At 47.6% G+C, this 26463-nt stretch overlaps 1 long non-coding RNA gene across 1 annotated transcript; it reads left to right on the forward strand.

Moving 5' to 3' along the window:
• Positions 1-2416: 2416 nt before the first annotated feature.
• LOC133139483 (uncharacterized) lies at positions 2417-26463 on the forward strand. The gene is made up of 2 exons (XR_009709818.1): positions 2417-2573; positions 25399-26463. It is a non-coding gene; the product is annotated as an uncharacterized LOC133139483 (long non-coding RNA).

Consider the following 26463-nt stretch of genomic DNA (forward strand, 5'->3'; position numbering starts at 1 on the left):
CTGGCCACAAAAAACCCGCCGCCATTTCGCCTCGCTGCCAAACAACAGTCTCCCGGATACCATATGTGTGCTGTCGGTCGTTGCGGCAAAGGGCACGCACATTCATGCATAACAATAATGATCCTAATGAGGTTAATTCTGCTCTGAAGGGAGCCACGCAAATCCTGCCAGCGCCTGGCATTTCACAAATAAATGAATAAATACTGTAAGTGATGAAATATATTGCACAGCCAAGCACATCTAAGGCGAGGGAATTGATGTGTGATATTTACTGTAACGGTAAATCATAATGACTGACAGTTTTGATTTAATGGTTGGTCAGTGTCTGTGTGTTAAGGTTGGACAGTGTGTGTATGGTTAGTCAATGTGTGTGCTATGGTTGGTCAGTGTGCGTGTTATGGTTGGGCAGTGTGTGTGCTATGGTCAGTCAGTGTGTGTGTTACGGTTGGTCAGTGTGCATGTTATGGTTGGACAGTGTGTGTGTTATGATCAGTCTGTGTGTGTTACGGTTGGTTAGTATGCATGTTACGGTAGATACGGTCTCAGTAGGCCCTGGGTAGGGGTGAGGTAAGCGTGCCGGATTTTGTGAGACAGCTCGGTCAGGGACAAAGACGGACTCATCCAGGGGGAACGAGACAGGAGGAGGGGGTACAGGCCATCAAACCGCAGAAAGCCACACAGACAGATAAGACAAGACACAAACCAGAGGACATCTGTTGTCACGGCGAAAACCTCTCTCTCCCTTTATCTCTCTCTCCCTCTTGCCCCAAAGCTCACAAACACAGGCATGCGCACAATGTATGCATACACACACACACAGACAGACACGTATGCACACATGCAATCATACTGCATGAATGCACACACACAGACAGACACGTATGCACATACACGCAGGCACGTAAAAACACGTACCTGCACACACACACACACACACACACACACGCTAAAGACACATTTACCCTTGATCCGTTGTATCTGAATTCAGCAGTATGAAGAAGAAAATACAGAGACAGAGAGAGATGGAGAAAAATAGAGTGAGAGAGAGATGGGGAAAGAGAGAAACGGGGGAGAGAGAGAGAGGGAGGGAAAGAGTAGAAAGAGAGAAGGAGAGAGAGATGATCTATAGCACAGATAGGGGTCCAGCACCCGCCTCCTTCATCTGAACCCCCTGATAAAAAGGGACAAAGGGCCAGGCTCAATTCACCTCTCCAACAACTTTCTGTCATGGTCATTTCCTTCTTTCTCTCCTTTTCCTTCCCGTAAATCCATCCGGGAGTTTAACTCCTGGGACAATGGGCATTAACAGGGAGGAATCGCGCTGACTGTAATGGATTGCTCCCCAGCAGACTTTGAAAAAAAGGAAAGTTCCCTCCTCGCTTTTGAGAGCTGAATAATTGGATGTGGAGTTGGCGTATGGTGCACTGGGGCCTCTCTGGACCCGGCAGCGGTGGAGACACCTGGCTCTGCCCGCTAGGTGAGCTGGCACAGGCTCACGGGCTGGAAAACAACCCACAGATCAGACCCAATATTAAAGCTCCGATTCAACCCGCAGCTTTATTCCACCTTTTTTTACAGAAATAAATCAAGCGGTTATTGTTTGTGCTCTTGGCACAGATATTGCTGCTGTTGTTGTCTGGACTAAAAACACTTTGTTAATGTAGTAAATGCCAATAAAAGGTCAGAAGAGCAGAAAATATTAATGTAAGAATATATTTTTTAAAAAGTGTGTGGGGAGCAGGGACAGATGGAGAGACTTCTCTGAGAACCTCAGAATCCCCCAGAAACGTCTGGGAAGTGGAGGAGCAGCCCGTCGAGAAGCGCTGGTGAGCAGGGTGTGAAGAGAGGAGAGGTACAGAGAGGAGGAGTACGCTCCCTCCTTTTCATCCCCCAATCCCCCCCCCCCTCCACCCCCAACACTTTATATTCTATCTGTACAAGAAGGACAGGCACGCTGCCAAGTCTGAAGTAAAGGGACTCTCGCTTTTTTACTCCGGAAAAAAGAAAGAGAGAAAAGAAATAAAGGCAGTGAGAGACGGAGCCCCCACTCCTCCCCCCCTCCCCCCCTCCCCTGCCACACGGTAACTCCCGCCGTGGGTGTTATCTGATTATTCGCTCAACCTTTTCTCTTTCACAGAGGTGCAGGAGTGTGGTGGGGAGGAGGGGGTGTGTCTGCCAGAGCCACTAACCGCCCATCCTGCCCACCGTCCCCGCTGATTTTCACATTGATTGGCTTTGTCTAGTTTCAGATCCTCTCCACGTTCCCCTCACTCTCTCCCTCTCTCTCTCTCCCGCGCTCCCTCTCTTTCTCTCTCTCCCTCTCTCTCCCTCTGTCGCTCTCTCTCTTCCTCTCTCCCTCTCTCCCGTGCTCCCTCTCACCCTCTCTCTCTCTCCCTCTCCCGTGCTCCCTCTCTCTCTCTCTCTCCCGTGCTCCCTCTCTCTCTCTCTCTCTCTCTCCCTCTCCCCCTCTTTCTCTCTCCGTCCTCCCCCCATTGTCTCCTGGTGTCTGACAGAGGGAAGGCAGCTCCCTCCTTTCTCATCCGAGACGCAGAGAGAGAGCGGAGGAAGTCGAGGTAAGACCCTGTTCCTTCCTTCGGCGTGTGTGTGTGTGTGTGTGTGTGTGCTGTTTGTGTGTGCTGTTTGTGTGTTTGTGCAGTCTGATACGGGGGTTACCCCTAACTACTTCTCGCTGCTCCGTGCGTCCTGCGTCTCTTTACACAGTTAGCGCGGCGGGCCGTTATTTTAGACATTAAAACGGGTCCTACCGACCAAGCGCCCAAGGACGAAGAGCCGAGGGGCAGTCGCCGCAGCGACAGCAGCGGTTCCCGCGGTAACCCGGCGTCCGTTCTGCGGCAGGACAGACAGCGGTGTGGGGGGCGGGGGGGGGGCTTGCCGTGGCTCGTTCACCGTTAATTGGCCGGATGACTGAGTTTGAGATTCCCCCGGAATCACGGCCGCGGGGGCGCGAACGCGGTCGGCTGGGGCTGTTCCGTCCGCCCCGTAAGGTGCGCGGCTGTAACCTCCGCTCACTGAGCTACACGGTACACGGACCGCACACGCTACACGGAGCGCACACGCCACACGGACGCACACGCGTGAGAAGGGCTGTCATTGCCCCTCCGCTGAGGGACAATGCCTGACTTATACAGTCACTTCACTTGACCCCCCCCCCCAACAAAAAAATCATAAAATAAATAATAACTACAATTACTACATTATTTCACGTAATTAAAATTATTCACTCCAGCCCATACCTAATTTTCCCCTCAATAAAATAATAATAAAAAGGTTTTTTGAAGACCTGTCGCTCACACAACCTGTCTTGACACAATCGGACAACTTAAAAAATGTAATGAAATGTTCTGGGGAATTAGCGGGAAAAGGTTAGCGGAGAAAGGTTTCCATGACCGCCAAAAAGAATGAAGAGTGCGTCGTCTGAACCCAAATCTGTTCCGCCTGGTGTGTACAAAATAAATAAATAAATAAATAAATACTCAGTCGAAATCGCGCACAGAGTTTTTCCGGCGAGATACAAACACATTTATGTCGATAGTAACTTAAGAGGGGTTTTTGATAACCTGTTTGTGAGCCGTGCGCTGGGCTTGGGCGGGCTCATTGAGATGCAGTCTCAGCACACGGCAGCAGAACAGGCACCACTTTGTGACAGAAAAGAGCTCCAACATTTTAAAGTTTTTGCATTCGTGCACAGTCACACAGCCTTTCTGTGAAACTTTTTTGAATTATTATTTTACATTTAAAAAGCATAGGCACTCCATATCCAGGTTGAATGACGTAGCATTGCATTAGATTTTTATAAATGCGTGATCCATGTAGACCCTGTGGTTTCAACAAGGAGGGCGCCCTGGGGGTCCTCAAAGGTACTGCAGGGGGTCCCTGGCCAGACCTCATATGCACTGACTATATATAGATATTTAAAAATATAAAACCTTTTTTGTTCCTGATGGAGGTCACCTGGATGCTTTTGAGCATGGGGGGGTGCGAGACCCTGACCAGGATTCAATTCAATGCAATTTGTACCGTATAGTTTTCACAGAAGACTGTCACAAAGACGCTTTACAGAGTAACAGAACAGGACAAAACGCTTGAAACCTGCAACCCTGCGTTTAGAGTGGCGTGACCCTTTACTTCTGCGATATGCAGAAATAAAACCATATGCTATGACATCGTGTCACACTGGGGATTATGGGAAAGGTGAGTGTGCTGTGCCGGCTCTAACTCCCTCCCGCCGATATTAGCGGCAAGAGCGCTCAGAGTTGAGCCCGTCGGTATGTCCGTCTGGCTTCAGGGGGGGTCTGGGGGGGGAGAGGGGGGGTTTGATACTGCTGCTTCTTTACAGGGGAAGGGGGGGAATCAACCTTAACAGCCCAACGAAGGCAAGCAGAGCTCCCTCTCACTCTCTTTCTCTGCCAGCGCCTCTCTCTTTCGCTACCTCTCTCTGATTCTCCCCTTTCTCGCTCTTGCACTCCCTCTCTGTCTCCCTCCTCCCCCCTCCTTCTCCCCCCCTCTCTCTCTCTCTCTCGAATACCCAGTTGGCTGGTTTGCACAGAGAGAAGTGCGTTTAGCAGACAGCAGTCTGTGCACACAGAGGAGGCTCAGCTCTGCAAACAGGTGCTCCCTGCAAACAGTGTGTTTCCTGGAGCCGGGAGAATACTTCAGCACAGAGAGCGCTGCCTTTAACACAGGAGCGCCAACACAAATATAACCCACACGCAAATAACGGCTAAAATAGCTTTCAAATTCTATTTAAAGACTCACTCCCCTCATTCATATTTAGACAGCTAGATGCTCAGGCAATCTCCAATACCGCCAAATCCTGCCCTGATGGGCACAGCCGAGTTCACCCAGGGACTGGAACACACAACCGCCTGTTAAAGAAAGACCAGCTTCCCTAAGCATTACGTCGCACTGTGAAACCTGTTATTTTTCCACACACATTTACCTGCAGTTAAATGACAAACGGAGTAAAAATGTGTTGTGAAACGTGGTGACACTCTCGCTGCTATCAGATGACAGGCTCCCTATCTCCAAGACACAGACAGTAGGCGGACATCAAAAACTCAGACAGGTGCCGAAACTGAAAAACACTCTTCTCTGGTGAAGAGCCATTAGGCTTGAAGCCTTACTTTCTGCTGTTATTAAATCTACGATATTTGGAAGCATATACAGTGTGTACGGATTCTTCCTCTTTGCTAGGTCTCCTGTCTCTAGCATATTTGGCTTTTGTTCGTGATGCCAGCAGGGGCGAAAGCAGCAATGTCGATACTGATGAGACAATGGTGTCCGAGCTGTGCGCTTCGTCTGGAGCTGTGCAGAACGCTGGCCTGTCTGTGCCCAGAACGCTGGCGTGTCTCTGCCCAGAACGCTGGCGTGTCTGTGCCCAGAACGCTGGCCTGTCTCTGCCCAGAACGCTGGCGTGTCTGTGCCCAGAACGCTGGCCTGTCTCTGCCCAGAACGCTGGCCTGTCTCTGCCCAGAACGCTGGTCTGTCTCTGCCCAGAACGCTGGCCTGTCTGTGCCCAGAACGCTGGCCTGTCTCTGCCCAGAACGCTGGCCTGTCTGTGCCCAGAACGCTGGCCTGTCTGTGCCCAGAACGCTGGCCTGTCTGTGCCCAGAACGCTGGCCTGTCTGTGCCCAGAACGCTGGCCTGTCTGTGCCCAGAACGCTGGCGTGTCTCTGCCCAGAACGCTGGCCTGTCTGTGCCCAGAACGCTGGCCTGCCTCTGCCCAGAACGCTAGCGTGTCTGTGCCCAGGGTTTCTGGGTGAGTCCCACACCTACATGACAGAGGGGGGCGAGGGGGGCGTAGCTGTAAGGCAAAACGTGACAAAAAAATGAAAAGGGCTAAAACGGCGCAGGAAAAGCGCTAACGCGTTAGACCCACCACTGACGTTCCTGACCGCTGACGAGTCGCTGGACTAACGGTGCAAGGTGCGCACATCGCCCCGGAAACCCGTTCCCTCCTGTTGCCAAGGGAGCGGAAAATCACGAACGACTGATGCAAACTTTTACGCTCGGGGGGGTTTGTGAGAATCTTGTGGGCAGCCGCCATTACCACCAGAAATCTCCACCCTGACCTCGACCCTTAACCCACCCAGCCAGCCCCCATCCCTGTCCTGACTGAGCTGTTCTGACAGGTTCCCCCCAGGGCGACGGGGCCCAGCGCTTAAAACAGGATGTTCCTGTCCACACCTTCCTGATGGACAGCGGGGGCTAGGGTGGGGGGGTTGGGGGGTGTAGGCAGGTTGAGTTAGCACAGTGACGTCATGGCCGCCCCCAAACTCCCCCCACCACCCCCACCAAATGCAAAGAGAGAGAGAGAGAGAGCGACAAAGAGAGAATGAGACAGAGAGAGAGAAAGGAGGGGGAGAGAGTGGAGAAGAAGACGAGATAGGAGGGAGAGGAGATGAGAAGAACAGAGGGTGATGAAAGCCAGGAAAGATATTTCTCATTTCACATTATCCCACATTACCCGCCGTCTTATTATATTTACAGAAGAAACAAAGGGAGAGAGAGAGGGAAGATTAGCAGAGGGAGGGAGAGAGACGGGGCAGATTAGGAGAGGGAGGAGGGTGGGATGGAGGAAACTGATGCCTGAAAAAAGGGAGACAGGGATAGAGAGTGATGGGGAGACAGACACAAATAATGAAAAGAGGGAGGGGGGAAAGACAGCCAGAGAGAGAGAGATAGAGAGAAACAGAGATAGATAGGAAGGGAGAGAGGAAGGGGAAGAGAGAGACAGACAGAGAGAGAAAGGGAGAAGGGGAGACAGAGGGAACGAGAGGAGGAAGGTGCATTAGGGACTCTTGTATCCACATCACCACAAATGCTCTCTTCCCCGAGGGCATAATATCCAATATGCCTACACTGTAAAATCTGTCTCACATACACAGTACACACACCAACAGACACACACAGTACACAAATACACTAATACAACAATATAGACCAACACACACACTCATACCACACCAACATACACACACAGTACACTCACATACACACACACCAACACACACACACAGTACACTAATACACTAATACAACAATACACCCATACACACACTGCACACTCTGTATATACACACACCAACACACACACTGTACACCCAATCACACACCAACACACACTGTACACCCAATCACACACCAACACATGCACACTCTACACCCAATCAACACACATTCAAATAAAACCTCACAAACACACATGCACACACATATTAAGATGAATTTGTCGCTACAGTGTGAGTGCACCAGAGGTGACAGAGACAGAGGTGTGTGCGTGTGTGTGCGTGGGAAAAAGAGTGAATACGAGATCTTGTGTGAGTGGATGGTCTGGATCCACTCACTTGGGTTAAAACTAGTATCTGCTAAATTACTAAAAATGTAAATGTAATGTAATGAGCGGTTGTGTGTGGTCACAGACTATGTGAAAGCGTATGTATGGTTAGGTACATGTCTGTTGGGTGTGTGTGAGGATGATTAGATGTGTAAGAGTCAGTGTGTTCATATGAAGACCAGGCTGTTCAGTGTGTGTGAGAATGTGGAGATGTGTAAGAGGGGGGGGGGGGTTTGAGTCAGTGTGTTCATATGAAGACCAGGCTGTTCAGTGTGTGTGAGAATGTGGAGATGTGTAAGAGGGGGGGGGGGGGTTGTAAGTGTGTTCATATGAAACCAGGCAGGCATGGACTGAATTCATTGGCTGGGTCAGATGAGGTAACAGACCCTGGGGTACTGTGGCCTATGAGGGGCTGTATAATGCCAGTCAGGGAGATCTCCTGATCAGAAATGAAGCCGATTGGTGGGTTTGAGGGCTCCCATGTTCCAACGAGCTGCTCGACAATTACAACTGATCAAGAACAATTTTACCTGAGCAAGCAGCCAGCGGCTCCAAGCAAATCCCTGAAAACATTTCCAGATTATTATTTTCCCATGTGGAGTGGCATTTTACTTGTAATTATGATGAAGTATATATCATAAAATATGTAAAGTGTATAAGCCTTTGGGCCCTGGATGTTCCTTCTTGCAGTGTCTGTGGGGCCATTTTCCAATATTGCCCACACTTGCCCATCGCCGCTATAGGGGTTTTGGGGCGCGTGCGATTTTTGCTGCAGGATTTTAACACCCAAAGGCCAGGCGCTCGCAAATTATCCCAGAAACGGTCATTAAACGCCTACCGGCTTCTCCCCTGCTCAATTAAACATTTACTTCAGGATCCAATTAGACGTGCGTGGAATTATAATTAATAACGTAAACCACTACGCTTAAATTCCCCAGGACTTCAGCCTGAAACTGTTTACATTAAAAAAAAAACATTTTAATATAAGAAATATTATTTTATACTGCATGTATATTATGTACAGTATTTTATAGTGTATGTACACACACGCACACACACTTAACACATAGATAAATTCTACACGCGGTTCTTCTTCCTAAATATTCCCGGTGGGATTCGGAGCGCGGCCGAGCCTCCCGCCACTCTTCCCGTGTTAAATGGGATTGTCTGAAAGGCTCGGCCACCCCCCCCCCCCCGCCTGGCCTATTTCACGTTTAAACTGCTTTCTTATGAGGGACCTGCTGAATTCCCTTTGATCAATAGGCTACTCATGAGAGGATGAAAGGGTCTGGAGTTCTTTTTTCCTGGGCTGGCTTGATACCTTTCTGATTCGCCGCGTTGTCCCTAAGTCGATTTACAGACAGGTCTCTCCGCTGCATGCCACCCCTCTTTCTTTCCTTTTTTTTTTCAGCGAATGGATTTCAGCCAGATACACTGTGCTGATTTTTTTGTCCTCCTTCCTTTCACCCCTCCCTTTCCTTTTCTTATCTTTTCTCTCATGATTAAAAAGATCTCCAGGTCCCCAGCTGACATCAATTTATTATTCAATTGATTTTTTTCTCTCTTCTTCTTACATTTTTCCCCTGGTGAATGCGCTGTATGTTGTGGAGGCTGAGTTTGCCTTTATAAGTTGGCGGTTTGAGCGGCTGATTTGTTTGGCGAAAGCCAGCGCTGACTTTACTTTGAAGCCTTTTCTCTCCTTTGAGTCGTTTTCACACACAAAGCATAAACACTGAGAAAATGAGGAAAATAAGAAAATAAGAGCTGCTCGTGACCTGGCTGTCTTTTCCCGCTTGATTTGACGGAAATACGCCGCAGAGCAGATCGCTTTGAATTACCGTCCAAGACTCAGAGCGAGCGATCGGTATACTGCCAGACACGAGAGAAAAGTAATCAGACGACTGTGCTGTTGGAACGAGCGGCGTCTAAACGGGACGAGTTCCTGTGAGAAAATGGTGAGACGGCTGTCATAGCTGGCCGATGTCTAAAATATGACCGAAGGCGTGGAGCTTCTTTCCAATGGGAGCGTTCGCGACATAACCGTCTGAAGAGCCACGACAGGCAGTCTATTCCGCACAAAAGGCGCAGGGCTTTATTCAACTGGAGCACATCTGCGGCCACGCGAGTGGCTTTTCTGTGAAATTACGGCACATAAGTGACCTACAGCAGGTCAGAAAACCAGATTCTTTCCACCTGCTAATTTAAAGAGGAGATTGTGTCAATTGTTTGCTGCACTTGGCTTGCGTATCAAAACATCAAAGTGTACGTGTTAGCCTGCTGTGAACTTTAGTTACCAGAACTGAGTCAACATAATATAGGAATTTATTTTGCTAGCGATGTCAGACGATGAACACGTTGCCCCAGATTACAGGTGTGCTTCAGCAGATCAACACAGTTGAGTCCCAGCAATAGAATGAATAGTACTGGATTAAAATGTGCATTTTTGAGCTCTGTTGATGTAACTGTGGCATTGTATTTGGAAAGATATTTTGCTGTTGAGTTTTTCTAATGTACATTTTTGGGGTATTAATTACCAGAAAAAAAGGTCCACATAGGGTCATTACATTACGGCGAACTGTGCCTTTAAGTGCAGTCAAATCTAGAAAATTAATCTGAGCGAAACCATCTGGATGGATAGATACTATTTTGGGCAAGTGGAAACATACCTTAATTTCATTTTTGTGTGAACTGCCCCTTTAAAGCCATTCATAGCAATGGGTCGAAAGCAGACACAGTCCTTTCTTATCCAGGCACGGTTAAACCCCAAAATGCCTTTTTGCAGCAAATTAACTGAGCTTGTGATACTTTTACACAGCTTTGTTTTGGTTAATCACAACACTTCTTTTTTCTGCAATTTAATAATAACTTGCCAACTTTTGCCCAAGTTCAGGTCTTGCATATGATGTGCACATCGACTGTTGTTGCCTTGACTACCGACTCATTTGCAGGTGCAACTCCTCTGTCTTCAAAGGCGTCTTCTCTTTGTGTTTGGGTCCAATTTTCCAAGTTCATTAACATTAGTCACCTTAAGTCAGTGCAATTTAAAGCAGCATTATTAATACCAAACTGGTTTTCACAGCATCCAGTAAGCAGCCACCCAATTGTTCTTCCACAGTCTACCAGAAATAGTTACGCTTATTTAGGCCGTTCAAATATCCACAGGAAAAAAATGTGGTTACACCATTTGAAATCTCATGTGATTGGACTCTGACCAGACAATGATGGCGAAGAAAAAAAAATCTGAGTACTATGCTAATGATTTCAATGACATAGCGGCTATCAACAAGAACATACAGCAACAACAGAGATAGAAGTGGTTGAAGTGGTGTAAAATGTTAAAATCACTAAAAGTTTACTGAAATGAAACATTAGCTTCACTGGTGGGTGTGCTGCCAGAGGGAAGCTATCCCACGGTATAAAGACGGAGGTGACACCGCTCTGCTGGCGATGCCTTCCACCACTAATGCAGAGAAATGAGTTTGATGGCGAGGGCTAATATTACCAAAATTGCGTTTCATCTGGAACAGGATTTTATGCAGACATGCAGCGAAAACCCCACAACAGAAAATCTGTTAGCAGCATTAAAAATCCCCGGGAGCCCGGATGGTGTAGAACATAGGGTGACGGATTCTCAACCCATAATCAAATCCCTATGTGTGCCCAAGGCTTTGAGTCCCTGTCATGGCTTGTTCGGCAAGGTAATACCCTCTCTGCTTCCCTCCTGAATACAATTATTAAAAATGTACAACAAAGGCAGACCCTTATCAAATTTTTTGCCGCTGTGTAAAAAGTAAAAAATGATTGGAAGAAATCTGTTGTAGCTGGGCGGCTGTTGATTTAACTACGGTGGTGATTGAAGTTTGGGCATTAGATGTTGTTGGTGGTGGTGATTGAAGTTTGGGGGTTAGATGTTGATGGGGTGGTGGTTGAAGTTTGGGCATTAGATGTTGGTGGTGGTGGTGATTGAAGTTTGAGGGTTTGATGTTGATGGTGGTTGAAGTTTGCAGTGTAGATAATGATGTAATGGTAGTGCTGATTGAAGTTTGGGGGTTAGATGTTGATAGTGGTGGTGATCGATGTTTGGTGGCTAGATGTTGATGGTGGTGGTGATCGATGTTTGGGGGTTAGATATTGATGTTGGTTGAAGTTTGCAGGCTGGATGTTGATGTAATTGCAGCAGTGGAGGAAGTTTACAGGTTAGATGTTGATGTAATGGCAGCAGTGGTTGAATTTTGGGGGTTAGATGGCACTGTAATGGCAGCAGTAGGCAAAGTTTGGAGGTTACTTGTTGTTGTGGCGGCGTTGGCCCCTCCTCGATATGCCACTGGGAATTGTGGGTAACTCAGACTGCTGGAGGTCAGTCACTGCTGAATGCTCCAGAGGAGCTGGAGGGACACAAAAGCCTTTGTCCTCCCGCTGACACATACAGAGGCATGAATGGGGCTTTTGTTTGTAGGGACGAAGATAGAGAGAGAGAGAGAGACAGGGGGAGAGGAAGAGAGAGAGACAGAGAGAGAGGGAGAGAAAGAAGAAAAGTGAGAGGGAAGGAGAGAGAGAGAGAGAGAGAGAGAGAGAGAGAGAGAGAGAGAGACCCTTTGACTGACAAATACCTGTCCCAGAGAGGGCCTCAAATACCTCCACCATGTACAGGATACAAGGCCACAAACACTGCCTCTGTCTGTCCGCCCTCCCTCCCTCCCCCCTCTCTCACTCTTTCCATTTCAATATCTTTCTCTGTCAGTCTCTCACTTCCTCTCTCTCCATTTGCAGATGAACAGTGAAGGTATTTTTCTCTTTCGCAAACTATTTCAGTCTGTCCCAGGCAGACTCACCTGCAGACAGCTCAGCTTGGATGAGGAGTCTTCCTGTTTTTTGGGGGGAACGTAGGAGGACTGACCCTGAGGGAAAATCATGGGTGAGTGGATGCACAGGCTGGGGCAGGAACAAATGGGGGGTGGGGGGGGTACTTCTTCAGCCTGGTAAAGGCTTTTCTCGTACTGGTGGAGGAGGCTAAGAGGACAAGAGGTCCAATAGCATGACAACCTGCCCACGCAGACTCCAAAGGCCAGGTGGGATGTTTTTCTAGCGTCTTTGCTTTTTTATATACACTGGAAAGGTTAAATAAGGAAAAAGCAGGCAGGGATTCAAAGAAAACAGCTCGGTATTAATATTAAACTTTCTGGAGATCGGATCGCTAGGAGAAGTCGGAGCCCTCGTTCCCGTGCCGCAGGTCCGGTGAGCAGCTTTACTGTCCGAGTTAAAGGCAGTGGCCTGAGTCCCGGAGCTGAACAGAGACCTTTTCTTTCGGGCAGTGGCATTGAGGTTGTGTTCCCCTGTCTCGTCTCCTTATTAAACCCGAGTGAAAGGGAGCGAAATGAAGGCCACAGGAGGAGCAGGTGGCAGAGAGGAGATGGAGAGGGAGAGGGACGGACCTTCCCCACGCCCCTGAAATAGATTGCTTTTTCCCCCGGCAATCTCACCTTTGGCAGGGATTGTTTTCATTTCTTAGATTAAAGCGCTTGTTCGGGCTTCGGGGCTGGCACCATGCTCATTGGTGGCGTGGGTGGCGAACAATCCCCGCACCCCCCCACTTCCTCTCCTCCACGCCCCTCAATACAGAAGTTCTTGAAGGGGGGGTGCTATGCTCTATGGGTCTTGTTAGCCACCTGTCCCTGGGGTTAGATTGTAACGACTCTCTCCCATATCTGGGAAACGATGCGGTGAGATTGATCTGTGTTGGAGATCGATGTTTTTTGGTCCTCGGGTTTAATGGAACTTTTCGGTTCGTTAGCAGCTTGGATATCGTTTTGACCCCCCCCCCCCCCCCCACCCCAGTGTAAAACTGATTGATGATTAATGACACAGTAATGTTACATGCGGTACGTACATGTGGCAATGTTAGATCATAAGGTCTTTTTTGTTTGTCTGTCTCTTTTTATAATGATGCCAGAAAATGCGACAAAACAGCTGATAATGATACAGACACAAGCTTTCCTTTTATAATTAACCTATTGCACAGAACCCAGGAAACATCGACAATAACAGGACGTCCATCAAACTTCCTATCAGTAATTAGGCATCGCGTAAAAACCAACTCTGTTCGAATAATGGCCTCCAGAGAAAACCCTGCTTGTCTTATCGTCCGCAGTCAGGTGTAGATTAGGTTTTCTGTGGCGGTACTGCACTCCCCAAACAGGAGCGTTTGGCTTCAATGGAAGACTTGAGACAATCGGACCTTTGATAAGCTTTGTGGTGGGAAGTCTCGCTGCTGTTGACTCTAAACATTAACCTCGTCTTCTAGCCTTCCGGTTGATGGTGAGGGAAATAAACCTTATCTGTTTTTAACAGAAAAAATCCCCATGCGCACACGCTCACATACGCGCACACACACACGCACAAACACACACTCTCTCTCCCACACACACACACACACTCTACCACACACACACACACATTCTACCACACACACACACGTAGGCTTGCACACGCACCCACACACACACAAACACAGGGATCATCATAAAAATGTATTTACTTGAGTTCAGAGGAGTCAGAAAAACAGCAGAAGCTGAATAGAAATTCATTTCTTTTATTTGTGACCCTACATTAGTTTCCATCAGTCACTTACAGTTAGACGGCTCTTGTTAAATTAGTACTTTTCTCTGCCAACAGTACTAATGTTTGCTCAAAGCAGTTGAAATATGGAGCCTGATGTAGTCAGATCTCATAGCGGAAGTCCTGACAACAACAGCTCAGAGGCGGGTTTTGGGAGGTTGGAAAAGCTCCTCTCAAATTGGTTTTTAAAAAAAAGAGAGTAAGGAGGCACGGGCTTGTTATTACACAGGGGTCTTAAAGTGTTGAATCATGCGGCATGTCAGTTAATTATTCATGCTGTTTTTGAATTTTCATCTTGTGCAACTATCTGAAACCCAGTCCACATTATCCTGCCCCTCGCTCTCTCCGAGGGGAGCGGAGCAGAGAGAATTCAGACCCAGCCCCGAGAACAAAAACAACGGCGCTGTGAAATTGGGTCAAAGATGCATTTTGGCTGCATGACATATTGGAAAATAACAATGCTACAAAAATGTTAAGAAAGGAAAAACACACAGCCAAAATGAATACAGGAGGTGGGTGGGCTCAGAGATTGTGGCAGGTCCGCTACGCCGATTTGTCGCCAATGTTCACGGACCTGAACCACCGCTAGTGATGTCAGGCCGTCGCTGTAAATAAGAATTGTAATTTACCTGTCTGGTAAAATGAAAGTTAAAAAAATACAGAAAGAGTAAAATACCAGTTGGCCGTCAATGAAGACACTTAAAATACACACTACAATAACAGGGTGAGGGGTAGGGGTATGTATTGGTGAAGAAGCTGTACTCATGTGAGGGGTTAAAGGTTGAATCTCAGACGTGGCACAGCCATTGCATCATTGAGAAAGGGACTTACATGCTTAACAAAATGCCCAGCTACATAAACAGAGTATGAAAGTGAAAAATGATTGCAAGCTGAAAACTGTGCGAGTATTGCTGGGTAAGGGCATCTGTTAAGAAAGTAAGTAATGCGATATAACAGAAGGTCAGAGGGGGCGCTCTGCGGAGAATACTTAAACAGGCAATACTTCATACCCAGAGCCGAATGCCATCATTACCATCACCCCATAGAGAAGCCGCTATGACCATAAAAATCACTCCCAGCACGTTTCTGCAGGGCTTGTACATAAAACACCAAAAATATGATCGCAGGGAGATGGTTTGACAATGTACTGCCGTTTTATTGAACTAATCCCTTTTTTTTTCATTATTATTAGGCTCAAATAAAGTGAGTTAAAATTTGAAAAGCAGCGGCAGGTTTTGTGTTTAACCTAGATTTGGAAGGGGAGATTAAAAACACAAACGCGACGGTGTACTCCGTTATCCCCTCCCCGCTGAGAGGATCCAGGAGCAGCCCGCCTATGAGCAGGGTGTCTGTGTTCAGCCCGTCTGTGAGCAGGGTGTCTGTATTCAGCCCGTCTGTGTGCTGCCCGTCTGTGTTCAGCCCGTCTGTGTGCTGCCCGTCTGTGTTCAGCCCGTGTGTGTTCAGCCCGTCTGTGAGCAGGATGTCTGTGTTCAGCCCGTCTGTGAGCAGGATGTCTGTGTTCAGCCCGTCTGTGAGCAGGATGTCTGTGTTCAGCCCGTCTGTGAGCAGGATGTCTGTTTTCAGCCCGTCTGTGTGCTGCCCGTCTGTGTCCAGCCCGTCTGTGTTCAGCCCGTCTGTGTGCTGCCCGTCTGTGAGCAGGGCAGCACTGAGAGGATCCAGGAGCAGCCCGTCTGTGAGCAGGGCAGTGATGTGAGGAATGCTAATTAGCCTCCAGAAAACACCGCCCCTCCTAATCTGTGGGCCATCGGCTCCACTCGGAGTAGCCCAATCCGCTCCTACGGAAGTTCCGGCCGGGTGAAAGCACGGTGGCAGGGCTGGCGAGCTCACCTTCTCTGTAAGCAGTTCTGTTAAATAAAACCTGGCATATGGGAGAAGACGTCAATTAAAACTAAAACACAACTTCTGCTGAACTTTACAGCTTATGTAACAGACACCAATTAAGAGCTCGTAAAACGAGCTCATTACTGGCTAAATGGCGAGAAAATTAGACTCCAGAATAGATGTTAGCAGGTTCTTTGGCTCTTATAGTATGAAAGTATAATATTACCCATTCTTCTTATTAATTACTATTATTATGATTATTATTGCTACATTGCATGTTATACGCTATAATATATACCGAGAAATTAAAAAATTGAGAGGCATCTTGATGGAGGGCTGAAGAAAAGGGTCTGATCTCAGAATCACCCCTTAGGCTACCCGGGAACAGGCCACGTCCTCCCCGAGAGGTTCAGCGTAGGCCTGCTAAAACAGTGGCTCGGACTTTTGTGCGAGACCAGGACTAATAACACAGTGTCACAAAGTTCCAGCATTGCAAAACCGTCAGCCCCGGAATACCGCATTAATCAGGGCTGTATAACTGCCAAACGGAGAGACAGAAACCTCACACTTAGCGTTGGATTGCTAGTTAAAAGTTAAGGAAAACGCCGTCTGTTTCCGAGCCAGGTCATGTGACTGCATTTTCTTTGCTCAAAGCGAACAGCGGAGTGTGCAAGTCTGACAGGGAGAAATGATGAAGGGGGGGGGGGCAGTGGAGTCAGGGGAGGGCAAAACAAATATAGATAGAGTGGGAGTTCTGTCAGGAAAACTCTTTCTGGCATACAGGCGTAGACCAAAGGTCACCCTGATCAAATCATTAGCCACTGATGGGAAAGTTGCAGATCTCTGCACGACTCCATTCTGCCTGCTGTTACTGAATGCCAACTGTTTCCACCCCCCCCCCCCACCCTCCGCCCAGCCCCTGCCTCTGTGCCAACCTGACAGCATGTCAGACAGACTGCCCCCCCATGCCCCCTCACTCCCGACCCTGTCGTCAGGCAGATGGTCTAATCGCGTTTCCATGGGGCCACAGCTGCACAAACCCACATATTCAAAGTCAGATGAAAAAAAGCCATGTTTTGTATAAGAGTGAAACAAACAAGTCAAAATATTGGCTATTATTAACACTGAGTTGACTGTAGAGGGGTGTGATTACAGATTCCAGTATCGTAAGGTAAACAGCTCTACCCACATCCCCCAGCCCCCCCCCCCCCCCTTCTCATCCATCTCTCGCCTTTCACTTTGACTTTCTGCAAAAAAGAAATTCCCATACTCTGAATGTTAAAGCTGGGAGTCGCATTGGGGAGGGGGGGGGGGGGGGGGGGGGGGTAGAATCTCCACGACTTTTTGTTTCCCAGGAGCAGAGACAGGAATTGGGAAAACTTCCAGTGTTCTTCCATTACATTTAGCAATTTAACACACACTCATTTCCACAGTGACTTACACAAGGGGGGAAAAAAGGAATTAGGCTACAAAGAGCTTATGCCAAGTCATTATAGTGAGTAGCTGTTAACGCATAACTTCAAAGTAGCACATATATAACCTTATAATATAAACTTAAGTGGTTGAGAATGTAGTAATTGGGATATAACGGTTCATGGAGCAAAGGTGAAGCTTGTAAAAGCATTTTAAATGTTGAGAGTGATTTTTGCATTGGATCCACTTTAAACAGACGTGTGTTAGACTGGGGCGGTCATTCCACCACTGGCAGGTTGGGGGGGGGGGGGGGGAGTAGAGAGAGGTCGTGTTTGAGAGGAGGGGATCTTTAAGGTACAGGACCGTGGGGCGGGCAGCAGACGCAGAGCTGCGTGGTCCTTGTCCATCTCAGACATAATGATGATGATGATGATGATGATGATGATAAAGCCACCTGTCACTCTTCCACCTGAATCCTTTAAGGCTCCCACAATTCCAAGAATTCCCCAAAATTGAGCAGCTGCTCACCCTGTGGAGGTTTAGGAGCTAGCTACAGACACTGGGGTCATAACTAGAGGTTAGGGGTTCGATTCCCTGGGTCAGTACTGCTGTTGCAGCGTTGGGATATACCAAAATCCGTCATGTGTTTCACGCGTCAAAGAAGTCTGGGTTTCGTGGCCTTACTTAAATTTAAAAAAAAGCTTTCCTCACGCCTGTGTCCTATGGCTTTCTATTCCTATGTGATTGTGTGCAGTATGTCATGTAGGGTTCAAAGCCATTGGCTACGGAGTGAAAACTCAGCCCACGACAGAACAATAAGGAGAAGATGGATCACCTGGGGGGGGCATTTCCTGCTGCTGGAATGACACCACACCCTAATGGCAGTGTTTAATAAGGACCTACAGAGTCAGAAAACCTAACAGTATCATACTGAATATATATAGATGCGTGTATATATGCATATATTATCATACATAAATAATAATATATACATACATTATTTTTCCTCCTAGTAAAGGTAACTGTAATACTAATATGTCATATCATTGCTTTTTTATGTGTTGTTTTATTCAATATGAATTTTTTTGAGCAATTTTCCAATTTGAGTACAATTTCCTTATCCAGGGATGCTCAGAGATGGTGCATTTTTACTCATAATCCCTGCAGTTAAACGGCCGGATAATTGCTAAGAAGGCCAGATACGTGCCAAGGTTACGGGCATAGCAGCCCACTGTGTAATGGGAACAGACCGACTGCTCTCCAGCACAGCATGCTAATTGCTAACTGCTAACTGCAGCTCCAATGGCCACTCCGTCCTTGCCTGAGTGTATTCTACAAAGTTAGCCATTATGAAGAGTAGATTTTTTGGAGTGTTCTAGAACTCAAACCAGAAGTGAATTACATCAGCATTACAATGTTCAGTTATGAACATTCTAATCACATATTTGTGAGCTCACACAGGGTTAAGGTAGCCTGGCATCAACATGTTACCAACGGCATTACGTCATTGGTCAGGTTTTCAGCAATAGATCCTTTCTCAGCCGTTCTATTAGCAGCCAGATCTGGACGTAAAAGCCATGGAGACTAAAAGGGGACACGGGTGATAAAAAAACCCACAGTTTCTATAAGAAGGCATAGCTGTGGAACCACCGACGTCTGAAACAGCGGTCGATGTGTGCAGACATTCTCTCGCGGTGTCCTAAGAACAAAGACTACAGAGCAGACACAACAACACAATGATGGGGGGGAGAAAAACAGCACACCTTTATCTCTCATTTCCAGGTGTCATAAGCAGGATGTTATCTGCTATGAGCTTCTGGCAGGTTATGCCATCCGTCAGAGCGCGTGTCAGCCTCAGCGCCCCCTACTGGGGTGTCTGAGTAGCAGCGGCTCCTTATCAGCAGTCTGCAGAGCGGAAGGCAAGGTGTTTCTCCCGGGCACAGCACTAATTAGGCGGCATCATTATCTGCGCTGTCATACGGGTGAATAGACCGGTAATGATCTCATTTGGCCCTGATGGTCTCTGCAGCACCTCGTTTGGAAAGGGCCAGTTCATACGCTCACATCACTGCTCTTACACTAAGGGATGGGTTAGGATGCGACAGCACCCGCAACCAAGACAGCCTCACACACACACATGCACACATACGTGCACACAATTGTACACGTATACATGCGCGTAAACAGAAGCCCACATGTACGCTCACACACTCATGCATGCACTAACGCACACACATGTATAGACAGACATACGAACACATAAGAGCACTTATGCACAAATGCACACAAACACATGGTCACACTCTCACACACAAATACACACAGCCAAATGCACATTTTCACACACACACACACACACATACATACATACATGCACAGACATGTGCACACACACGCACATTCTCACACACGCATGAACACAGTCTCTCTCTCTCTCGCACATACACACACACATATACACACGCACACACAGACACTCTCTCGCTCTCACACACAAACACACACAGATACACACACTCTCTCTCACACACACACACACACACATATACACACGCACACACAGACACTCTCTCGCTCTCACACACACACACACACACACATATACACACACCGACTCTCGCTCTCTCACACACACACACACACACACACACACACATATACACACACCGACTCTCGCTCTCTCACACACACACACACACACACACACACACATATACACACACAGACTCTCTCTCTCACACACACACACATATATACACACATACATACTCTCTCTCACTCACACACACACACACACACACACACACAGTTGCTGTCTTTGTGAGAAGCATACAGGGGTTTGGCACCTGCAGAGACTGGGGGCTCAGGCAGCTGGTACCCGTCTCTGCTGCAGCTGAGTGCGTCTGAAACTCAGGTCCCCAAAGCCGTCGACTGTTGAGTCAGGTTGTTCTCTAATGAACTCCCTCATATTAATGGCCAGTCCGCTTGAGTAATTAGGCTTATTTGGAATGGCTGATGGAATCAGAATTGTGTGTTTTTCCTTCTTTCTGCACTAAATCACCCCGGGGGGGTGTAGCTGTGTCAGAAGAGATTTCCTGGGGATTTTAAAAACAGTGACAACCGAGGGTGAGACTGACAGCAGGAAGGCACAGCTATGCAGCCACCTCTCCAGGTGGAATTCAGGCAGCCAGACAGCCATGGACTAACCCACTGAGCACGCTCACCTGTCACCTGTCAGACAGCGGGCGGGATACTGTCTGCGTGAGGACCGCCACAGAGTCCCCGCTTTGTCTGTGAGTCAGAGAGAGAGAGAGTGTGTGTGTGTGTGTGTGTGTGTGTGTGTGAGAGAGAGAGCGTGTCTGTGAGTGCGTGTGTGTGTGAGTGAGTGTGAGTGTGTGTGTGAGAGAGAGTGTGTGTGTGTGTGCATCTGTGAGAGAGTGTGTGTGAGTATGTGCGTGTTGTACTTGTGCATGCAGGTGGGTGAGTGGGTGTACGTCTGTGTATCTGTGTCCATGCACAAGTGGCCGTCTGTATGGGTGAGACAGCAGGATATGTTGGGGGACATCTGACAGAACCAAACTCAGACGCGCTAGTTCTACTCTGTCATCCCACTTAGGCCGACAAGTCAGGCGTGCAGTGCTATGAGTCAGAGGGAGACGCTTCCTGTGCGGCTCAACAGGCGGGCCTGCAGGCACCCGGTCCACCAGCAGGGGGGGGTGATGAGGCATCGTCGTCCCAGACAACTGAAACCCTCACGTCCCTGGGTGACAGTAGAGCCAATTGTACGTCGTGTTGCTGGGCTTCCAGCCATAGCCGTCACACTGGCACGGTCCAAATTCAACACCAGACCGAGGGGCTTATCTAAACAGTGCCTAAGCAGTCTGTAATTCCACTATTTTTTTAAGGTGAGAATTTACATTCTTCATGACAAATGCAAGATAATTTCGCTAAATGCAGTTTACTCACTCTGCCTTCCGAAATTCCATATACCTACCGTAGCTTGTTGATGAAACCCGACATTGCGTTACAAGATCAATACCCTGAGATAGTCACGTGGTCCCTGAAACTCTCTATGATTAAACCTTTAGGCCAGAATGTTCTCTAAGCTCCATCAACACAAGCCTACTTTTGTTCCGTCAATAATACATTAGCAACATGAAAGACACTCTCTGCTTCACGCATTTTTTCGATCACGGGGGAAATATCTTTCAAATTTGTTCAGGCATCGTGCGTTTGAACACCGTGAGCAGCTGGACCTGGGCCATTGTTCGGTGCGGCGGAGACGTTTGACCAAAACCCGTGTCTCTCGAGTCTTTCAAAAGAGACGCAGCCCCCCTGAGACAGCGCAGTTTTTAGTCTGAGTGCGCCAGAGGAAGTAAACTCCGACATCGACGCTAAGCGCATGAAGAGGCTTCTCTGCGGAGACCAATATTTACTCCCCAAATTTACACCGTGACGGTCCGCGCCGTTCCCCTTTTCTTCCAACTCCCGCTTCCCGCTGTTTTCTCCGCTCCGTCTTAACGGCTGCACTTCCGCAGCTGCGCTCCTGGACGCGGGCGATAACGCTCTTATCGCTCCGTGTTAGTGACCTCCCGGGGGCGATAAAATAAACGCACCCCCAGAACGGAGCAGGCTACTTCAATATGCATTTTATTATATCACGGGCTATTGTGGACCCCGCTAAAGTAGCCAGGCATTGGTCTTTTCTCTCCTTCCGTTTTCCTCCTTTTTTCCTGTTCACTGCGTTTTCTCCTTAAGAAAGCATATCAGTGCTTTGTGCTTATGGTGGTAAATCGTAAATGCCTCAGCCACTCACCCTCGGGGGTAACCTGCTGAATTTAGTTTAGTTTTTTTTTTTTTATGAATGCAATATTTCAAAAGCTTTTACGTGTCCTTCAGGAACGGCAGCCAGCTCCAATTTTGGGAACTTTACAAAGGATCAGGAGTGCACTGTATTGAGCCCAGGCTCCAGCAAATGGCTGCCCAGTGCCGAAATTGTTATTACATATTCCTCATAGACCGATGCTTGAGGCACATTTCAGAGATGAGAAAAACAGGACTGAGGATAACAAGTATTTCAGACGGAACGCTTACAGAATGGAGTCCAGCTACCAGTGAATCCATTATATCAACCGTGTCAGGCACATCAAACCAATGTCCACTCATTAATCAATTATGTACCTTTAATTAATCATAATTAATCAGCAACGATAATTAAAACAAGTAATGACACCTTCATCACACAAGTAAGACTCTAAATGGGCGACAAAACAACCCCAACAGAAATCTCCCATTGGGGCCAATTAAGCAAAGCATTTGGAAAGAAAATCTTGTGGTTTTGGTTTCTTGAGTCGACCTAGTGAGAAAAGTCACAAAGTCTCTCAGGAACTTGTAACATGTTTCAGGCTAAACAAATTTCAAATTTCAGAGAGCTTAATGCTAGTGTGTACAAAACAGTGTGTACAATCAAAGACTTATACTTTATATTGTTATACTTTATATTGTAGCATAGTGGTTAAGGTACATGACTGGGACCCGCAAGGTCGGTGGTTCCATCCCCAGTGTAGCCACAATAAGATCCGCACAGCCGTTGGGCCCTTGAGCAAGGCCCTTAACCCTGCATTGCTCCATTGTCTCCTGCATAGTCTAATCAACTGTACGTCGCTCTGGAAAAGAGCGTCTGCCCAATGGCATTAATGTAATGTCCTGTAATTCCCTACAGCAGCATGGCATTGTGGGTAATGTAGTTGAGGTAATGGAATTTTCCATTCTTTCTCACATCTCCAGTATTGAGGCACAATCTCAGGCTCACACACCCTGCCCCAAAAATATCAGTGACTGCGTGGAAAATTAGTTTAAGGTTTAACGTTTTTAAAAGAAATTAGTTATACAGCACACCCCCCTCTTATGCATTCGGATTTCAAACTTCAGATCCATGCACCATTTTGGTTTACACTAACTGGTTTGGGAATGGTGTTAGCCATATTTGGCTAGACTGCTGCTAAAGTATAGGCACCAGCTAAATTAATCTGATGCAATGTCATGTAATATTTGGTGACTGTTTCCTCAAAGTACCAAGCAACAAGTTGAGTTTGGAGACTTTGTGCAATTAATTGTCTGTTGTTTGGATATTTGCCATTGCTGCACCTGTACCATTTACTTTACCTTTCCAAAGAACCCAATCTGTGTTTTTTTTTTTTTTACATTCAGGACTGTCAGATCTTTAAATATAAATGTGCTAACCGTCATTCACAGATTTACCCTGACACAGAAATATGAACATGACAAATGCCGCTATGCTCCCTGTGTCATTCAGCATTATGCCCCTCTGACAGGTGTATTTGCTATCTCACTCACTTAATTAATAACGCTGCATATGTGACATGCACAGCTTGATTTGAATCCGGGAGTACCTGAGAAACTTTTTGGCAGGGCTGTGTCACGGCTCGTCTTATTGGCTCTGACAGGCTGCTTCCTACACTGCAGTTCTTGACAATATTTTTCTTAATAGGAATCGATTTTTGGCTCGAAGAAGAATGAATTAAACTCAGACTGAAAAGATTTAACGGCCGAGATTTCAGCTTCGGCGACAAGCCTGCGATTGCACAATCACATTTTTTTTTTCATGTCTACGAATTCGGTGAGGACCCTGTGGAGGAAAATCAATCAAACAGCGTCGAGATCAGATGCCCCTCTCCAACGAGATCACCAGGGAGGGCTCCTCACCATGCGCCAATGGAAGAAATGTAATGCAACTATAATTCCTCTATCGATCATAACCGCCCGCTACAGCGCACCAGGCGTTTCCAAATTCGGAAACGAATGAAGGTCCATCCCCTGGGTGCATCACAGAACAGGGGGAGCGACACAGAGGCCGTTTCTGTCGTGTCGGTAATGAAGTAGCGGGTTAACAATGACATACTGGGGACTGCAGGGTGGCTCAAGTTCAGGCAATCTTCTACTGCCTGATGTCCCCCATGGTCTGGTATCTGTTAAGGGACTGTTCTAGTGCATGGATGGGCCCCACAGTCTGGTATCTGTTAAATCACTGTCCTAATGCATGGATGGGTCCCACAGTCTGATATCTGTTAAAGCACTGTTCTTATCCCACCCTTGCAAAAATTATTTCCAGGAGACCAACAGGGGGGAGGTACTTTGCGGTTCATCAATTCCCGACAGTTTACCGATTCATGACAGATTCATGGAGGTTTCTAAACTTCACAGCCTGTGGTTGTGGTCGCTGATCTGCGGAAGATTTCCGACCTCTTGCGAGCATCAGGGAGCTGATGCCAAATTGCGGGAACTTCCAGGAGAGGTGGGATGTCTGGATGAGCCCCACAGTCTGGTACTGAATCAGTATCGTGCCAAGGCCAACTGTCTGCACCAATTACGCATCGTCCTGCAGAGCTCTTGGCCAGAACCGGCACGGACAGAACTACTCCAGATGAAACGGCAGACTGTGGAGGTTCACCCACACCTCAGAACAGGGTCTAACCAGGATGAGCCACCCAGCGCTCTGAGTCATCCACCGCAGCGTGTGCAGAAGCACCGGTGACATCACGTACTTCGCGCTTGTCAGCGCTCCCCTCGGTTGCGAGGTTGCGAGGCGAGCGTGATTGGGCATTCCAAATCAGGGAGAAATAAAGAAAAAGAGGGAGAAAAAAAATGAAAATGACCCAGCGGGACCTGAATGAGCGCTCAGGCATCCGTGTGCAACCGGGGGCATAATTTGAAAAGGGCACCACATCAAAACAACTTCTCTACAGGAGATGCCAAGAAATGTCAGCGCACCCCTTACCTGGGATTAGCAGGCAGGAGGAATGAGAGGAGACGGGTCAGTGAGGCAGGTAGGGAAACAACCGGGCAGCACAGGCCTCTACTTACACCTCTCTCTCTCTCTCTCCCTCCCTCTCTCTCGCTCTTTCTCTCACTCTCTCTTTTTCTCTTTCTCTCTCTCTGACTCTGTCTCTCTCTCTCTCTCCCTCTCTCTCTCTCTCCCTCTCTCTCTCTCTCTCTCTCCCTCCCTCTCTCTCGCTCTTTCTCTCACTCTTTTTCTCTCTCTCTCTCTCTCCCTCTCTCTCTCTCTCTCTCTCTCTTTCTCTCTCTCTCCCTCACTCTGTCTCTCTCCCTCTCTCTCGCTCCCTCTGTCTCTCCTCTGTCCGTGTCTGCAGGAGGGTCGCTCAAGTGGAGCCAGGCTGAGGTTTACCTCCATGCAGTCCTAATGGAGCCCGGAGGAAGAGAAGAGGAAGAAGGCCTCAGTGTAGGACCCAGTGGCTTGACTGAGCTGGACCGGCCTACACTACACCCTCACCATCCTCTGGCCTAACAAAACAGGGTTAAGACAGAGACATTTACATTTTAGCCATTTTACCGATGCTCACATCTAGAGCAACTTAGATTACATCAAGGCTGCCAAATCATGTTCCTGAAGATCCACAATCCTGTAGGTTTTCACTCCAACCCTAACAAAACCTAACAACACCTTAAACACCTCATTCAACGGATAGAGATCTCATTGAGCTGCTAATTAGTTGAGTCAGGTGTGCCGAATTAGTTGAAAACCTACAGAATGGTACATCTCCAGGAACAGGGTCAGCAGCCCTGGCTCACTGTCTCTTACACATAACCCATATACACTATTATATGGCTGGACGGTTCAGGTTCAAGCATACAATGGCAGTACCCCACCTGAGAATCAAACCTGGAACCAGCTGCAAGCCCAGGTCTCTAACCATTGTTCTGCATTGGCCCAGACAGGGCTGTAGCCCATGCACTGACACAATACCAACACCAGAACTTAGGCAATGCACTTATGCATGGCACTCTGGTTTGACAACAACATGACTGCCTTCACCCTGTTTCACCAAAACTCCTCATCATTCCCACAATGCATCACTGAATGGTCAGAGGTTTCAGACTACAGTCAGGCATGTTGATGATACACAGATTTGGTGCTTTCAAAATAATTTTTAATATAGCATTATAATCATCACTACTACTACTAATGCTAATAATTAGAAGCAGAAGAAATATGGCTCTCACTAGCCTATCAACACTCTAATCACATGTATGTGGATGGACCTCCCAGGGACCCCTGGTAAAAGCATTCAATTCAGCCACTACTCAAGCTGTTTTCACAGACCCTTTTCTTTTGCAGATAAGCAGGCCTAATCCTCCAAGCATAAATGTCCATGTACATTAAAAAAATGAACAATAAATGTTTTCCCTACATACAA

This window comes from Conger conger, chromosome 10 (assembly GCF_963514075.1).
Source record: "Conger conger chromosome 10, fConCon1.1, whole genome shotgun sequence".
Classification (NCBI taxonomy): Eukaryota; Metazoa; Chordata; class Actinopteri; order Anguilliformes; family Congridae; genus Conger; species Conger conger.